The sequence below is a fragment of the Carlito syrichta genome, unplaced genomic scaffold (assembly GCF_000164805.1).
Source record: "Carlito syrichta isolate Samal-C Ts95f unplaced genomic scaffold, Tarsius_syrichta-2.0.1 Scaffold313183, whole genome shotgun sequence".
In the NCBI taxonomy this organism is placed as follows: domain Eukaryota; kingdom Metazoa; phylum Chordata; class Mammalia; order Primates; family Tarsiidae; genus Carlito; species Carlito syrichta.
In genome coordinates this window covers 201,116-207,145 of record NW_007257279.1, presented here as the reverse complement: position 1 = coordinate 207,145, position 6,030 = coordinate 201,116, and positions in this window count along the sequence as shown.

The window sequence follows — 6,030 nt, the reverse complement described above, 5'->3', positions numbered from 1 at the left end:
CCTATCCCTCTTGTAAAATAGCTCGCGGCAAAGGATTGAAGGTGAGGAAGCTGGCCAGTGTCTGGGGGGACATCCCTCCGTGGTGAGGGCGTGACTGTGGCATAGACCCAAGGAGGGTAGGGCCTGGTGTGTACTGGGAACAGCAGAAGCCACTGGCTGGAGCCGAAGAGGGAGAGCATGGTAGGAGATGAGCTCAGAGAAGTTGTTGGAAGTTGGAGGCTGTTAGGAAGACCTTGGCTTTTTCTCTGAGGTGGGATCCACTGGTGGCTTTCGAGCAGAAGAAAGGTGTGATCTTACATTTTATTTATTTTTTGAGTTGGAGTCTCACTCTGTCGCCCAGACTGGAGTCCAGTGGCCGCTCCCGGCCACCGCAGCCTCGACCTGCTGGCCTCCGGCGATCCTTCAGCCTCAGCCTTCCAAATAGCCAGAATTACAGGCATGCGCTACCACGCCCGGCTGATTTTTTGATTTATTGTAGAGATAAGGTCTCACCAAGTTGCCCAGGCGGGTCTCGAACCCGCGGGGTCAGGCAATACACTCACCTCAGCCTCCCAAGGCGTGGGATTACAGGCTGAGCCACCGAGCCCGGCTGATCTTACATTTTAAATGGTGACTTGGATTAGGGATGGCATTAGAAGTAGGGAGAATGGTCAGATTCCCAAAATATTTTGATTGCAGAGCCACTATGAGTTCCTGAGTGATTGTGGAGTGTGAGTGAAAGAGTAAAATAAAAAGTAAATTAGGTTTTTGGCATTGAGCCGCTGGAGGGGAAGGGGAATGCTGAAGGTGGGACAGATTTGGCGGAATGAAGGTAAGGAATTCTGTTTTACTCATGTTGAATATGAGATGTCTCTGCACATATCCAGATGGAGATACCAAGTACAGATGTCAAGTTCTGTGAGTCTGGAATTCAAAAGAGCAGTCTGGCCTGGAGATACACGTTTGTCCGCATATTGAATTTAAAGTGAGGCTAGATGAGCTCCCCAGGGAGTGAGTCGAGGTGGAGAAGAGGACCAGGGTGGGGTGGAACCGGCAAAGGAGATCTAAGAAACCACCAGGAAAACAAAGTGGGGTTTCACGAGTCCCAAGTGAAGAAAGTACATCCAAGATGAGTAGAGATCCCCTGTGCCGAATGCTGCCAAGACGATGTCCAAACACTGATTTAGCAACATAGTGGTAACTGGCAGCCTTTGATAAGAACATTTTAGTAATAAGCTAGTTTATGAAATTACCGCTTTGTTTCAGCAATTCCTGCTCAGTTTGTCAAATCCTTTTACTGAAACACCTGTAGTAGAATGAATCATTATTGTATTCCACTATTAATTTTCACTGGCAATATTTAAAACTTTCACACTCATTTTCCATTCATTGGATGTATAAGTCTAGTGAATATTATGCAAGCCAACTCATTTTCATTTACCATGCATTTGAGAGTTTTTTGGTTTGTTTTTAGAGTCGGAGTTTCACTGTGTTGCCCAGGTTGGAGTGCAGGGGCACACTCCCGGCCACCGCAGCCTCGACCTGCTGGGCTCAGGTGATCCTTCCACCTCAGCCTTCCAAGTGGCTGGAACTACAGGCATACATCACTGCACTCAGCTAATTTTTTGATTTATTGTAGAGGTGAGGTCTCGCCTTCTTGCTCAATTTAGTCTTGAACCCCTGAACTCAGGCAATCCTCTCGCCTCCGCTTCCCAAAGTGCTGGGATTGCAGGCATGAGCCACTGTGCCTGACCGCGTTTAAGGCTTTTAAGGCTATTTCATGAAGCAAGTGTTCCATGCTAAGGCATCCCTACCACTTTTTGTTTTGTTTTGTTTTTTAAGAGGCAAGGCCTAGCTCTGTCAGGCTGCTGTGCTGGTGTGCAGTGGTCTGGTCATAGATCACTGCAGACTCGAATTGTTGAGCTTAAACAATCCTCCTGCCTTAGCCTCCAGAGTAGCTGGGACTACAGGTGCACACGACCATGCCTGGCTAATACTTTAAGTTTTTAGTACAGATGGGATCCCACTATGTTGCCCAGGCTGGTCTTAAACTCCTGGCCTCATTTGATCCTCCTGCGTCAGCCTACCAAAGTGCCGAGGTTATAGGCACAAGCCACCACACCCCGGTCCCTACCACTTTTTACAGGCCTTAGAACACCTTTGCTCTCCAAACTAGCCCTTGAGAGAACCTGCTATTTTTCTCTTCACAACTGCCTGTGAAAAATCCTTTTCTTCAATTCCACATTATAATTTGGTTTTAATTTAGGATCTTGAAGATGGAGGGCACCCCTTCAATGACTAGGAGAGACACAAGATGGAAATAAAAGGTTCATACTTACAAGTCCTGGGGGGTACGTGGCCTGCCTGGAGGTCACCCAGACGATCAGGGAGTGCAGGCAGGGAGAGAAAGAGACCTCTAACACATTCCTTGCGACCCAGGGCATTATCCCAACGGGTTTTCCCCAAGGGGAGTTTTAATTGGTGGGTTTAAAGCAAACAGGCCTTTTCTTATAGTATTGCAGTAGTTGTTCGAGATCCACTTATGAGTGAGAACATGTGATACTCAGCTCTTTGTTTCCGAAAGTGGTGGGAAACTGCAGGGAGGCAGATGGGGCATTGGAGAGGTGGGATTGACAGGGGTCGATATCTGCCTGAGGAAGGAGGGGCACACCTCAGCCACAAGGGTACCTGCACGGTGAATATTTGTATACCTAGCCCTGAATTGTACCCCACAGTTTTAAATAAAAATTAAAAGAGGAAAAAAATATATATTCCTCATTAAAAAAAAAAAAAAAAAGAAGGCAAGCAGACATGAGTACCAGGCAGTCATCCGGTGATGGAGAGGTGATGGCTGTGGCATATCAGCATCATCTGTGTGAGGTGGGGGGGTCGGGGAAGCCTCAAGCACTTCCACAGGGAAATGGTCACTGGGGAGCAGTAGTTGTACAAGGCAGACATGGATCAACCTGAGGACCTGGAGGCTGGGAGGGAGAACCGGAGGCCGTCAAGAGGGAGGGAGTCCAACTCGTGCTTCCAGTGGAGGTCCAGCCAGCATAAAATTACAGGAATTCACTACAGATTTCTCATCATACTTTCTTTTTTTTATTTTTTTAGTTGGAGTCTCACTCTGTCGCCCAGGCTGGAGGGCAGTGGCCGTTCCCAGCCACCGCAGCCTCAACCTGCTGGGCTCCAGCGATCCTTCCGCCTCAGCCTTCCAAGGAGCTGGAACTACAGGTGCACGCTACCACACCCAGCTAGTTTTTTGATTTATTGTAGAGATGCGGTCTCGCCAAGTTGCCCAGGCGGGGCTCAAACCCGCGGGGTCAGGCAATCCACTCGCCTCAGCCTCCCAAGGCACGGGGTTACAGGCTGAGCCACCAAGCCTGGCTTTCTCATCATACTTTCATTTTCCTTCTGGGACACCATAGATGTTAAGTAATATGCTTGATGAATCAATGGAAAGAAAAGAGGGAGGGAGAAAGTAAGAGGCGGAAAAAGGGAGAGAGAAGGAAGGAGAAGAGAAAGAAAATACATGGGTGTTCTAATTGGAAAATACATGGGACTCTCAGCAGGGCCGTGTCTTTAGTCATACCCTATTTTTTCTTTTTTCTTTTTTTGAGTTGGAGTCTCACTCTGTCGCCCAGACTGGAGTGCAGTGGCCACTCCCGGCCACCGCAGCCTCGACCTGCTGGGCTCCGGCGATCCTTCCGCCTCAGCCTTCCGAGTAGCTGGAATTACAGGCGCGCGCTACCATGCCTGGCTGATTTTTTGATTTATTGTAGAGATGAGGTCTCCCTGCCCAGGCGGGTCTCGAACCCACGGGCTCAGGCAATCCACTCACCTCAGCCTCCCAAAGGCGTGGGATTACAGGCTGAGCCACTGAGCCCAAAAAACGACCGCATGATCCCCATGCCCCACCCTCCCTATTCATCCACTCTCACCTTGAGCAAACTTTTTTTGTTTTCCCAATGAAAAAGTCCTCAAAGGAAACATTTTGCCAATGTGAAAGAGGTGAAACAAAAAACGGCAGAAGCACTAAGAGGGCATCAAAATTGATGATTTCAAAAACTGTTTTGAGCAGTGGAAAAAGTGTCTCAACAAGTGTATTGCATCAGTGGAGAGTACTTTGGAGGTCACTACAGTTTAAACATGTAAGAATAAATGCACAATTTTTATAAATAAAGACAAGGTTTTTGGGGGGCTCCCCCCTTGTACACCTAGAGAAACTCAGTTAAAAACAATACCAAAGGAAGAAAATAAACATATGCAGAAATGCATCAAAAGTTAGAAAATGTTGTGGAAGACCATGGGAAAACTTCCTCTTCACCCTCTGAAGGTTTGCTAAAAACTACTGCTAAAAAACACAGAGTAAGCCGGGCTCGGTGGCTCAGCCTGTAATCCCGTGATCTGGGAGGCCGAGGTGAGTGGATTGCCTGAGCCCACGGGTTCGAGACCCGCCTGGGCAACTTAGCGAGACCTCATCTCTACAATCAATCCAAAAAATGAGCCGGGCGTGGTGGCGCACGCCTGTAGTTCCAGCTACTCGGAAGGCTGAGGCGGAAGGATCGCCGGAGCCCATCAGGTCGAGGCTGTGGTGGCCGGGAGCGGCCACTGCACTCCAGTCTGGGCGACAGAGTGAGACTCCGACTCAAAAAAAATAAAAAAAATAGATAAATAAATAAAAAACGCAGAGTAACAGGAGAAAAGGCTGTTAGGTCACACTCCCAGCGGGGCCTCCAGAATGTTAGGTCAGACCCGCTGCGGGTGTGGGTGTCTGGTGTGCAGTCTGGTGATACATGACAGATGCAGAGAATTGCACAGAAATTAGATTGGAAAATATGCTTTATTTAAAAGGTAAATTAGAGAAAGAGAGGAGATTCGCCTCCCCCAGGTAGGGGAGGGGACCAAAGCCAGGAAACATGGCCTGGCCGCAGCTCAAAGAGCACATGGCCGCACCATAGCCTAGCAAGGCAATGGCCGCTGGTTGCTCGGGGTTGTGTCCTTTGAATTCTTCCCTCTGCTGGGGGAAAGTCATTAAGGTGATTGGGTGGTGGTCTGCTCTAGTCATCACAAAGGGGCAGGTAAGTGCAGGTACTCATTCAGGTGATGGACAGCAGGCAGATGGGTGGGTTAGTTATAGGACCTGCCATGGTGGCGGGCTAGATGGGGGGAGACAAGGGAAGAGGTTTCTCCTGCAAGAGACCGGTCAGACATATCAAATCCACCAGCTCCTCATCAAAAAGGTGGTCTTATTATCATTTCTTTTCTTTCTTTTTTTTTTTTTTTGTTAGAGTCTCACTCTGTCGCCCAGGCTGGAGTGCAGTGACACACTCACCGCCACTGCAACCTCAATCTGCTGGGCTCAGGCGATCCTTCCATCTCAGCCTTCCAAGTAGCTGAAACCACAGGTGTATGCCACCATGCCCTGCTAATTTTTTTTTATGTATTGTAGAGACAAGGTCTTGCCAAGTTGCCCGGACTGGTCTCAAACCTCCGGACTCAGGCAATTTTCTTGCCTCTTCCTCCCCAAGTGCTGGGATCACAGGTGTGAGCCACCACGCCCAGCTTTATTATCACTGCTATGGCTTCAGCCAGCTAAGGGGTGATCTTTGACCTTCCCCCTTTGACAAGGAACCCAAAAGTTTCTTAGAGATTATTATGCTAAACCATGAATTAAAAGGTTGGGCTGTGCTTGCCTTGCATCTGATAGAGATTTGCCTAGGGGACGGGGTAGACTGCCAGCTTGGCCTGCAGTAAATGACTGAATGCACCCTAAAACCTGCCTATTGGAAATTTATCTATGTCCATCTAACCTGTGCTAGATTCAAAGTGTTAGCCTAAACAAAAAACGGTTATGCTGAGGCAAATGTGAACTAAGTTTTTTCTAAGTTTCTCAGGGTTCCTCCTTTCAAAGGCATACCCATTTATTTGATCACAGTCTTTTTGTTTTTTTTTTTTGAGTTGGAGTCTGACTCTGTCGCCCAGACTGGAGTGCAGTGGCCGCTCCCGGCCACCGCAGCCTCGAACCTGCTGGGCTCCGGGGATCCTTCA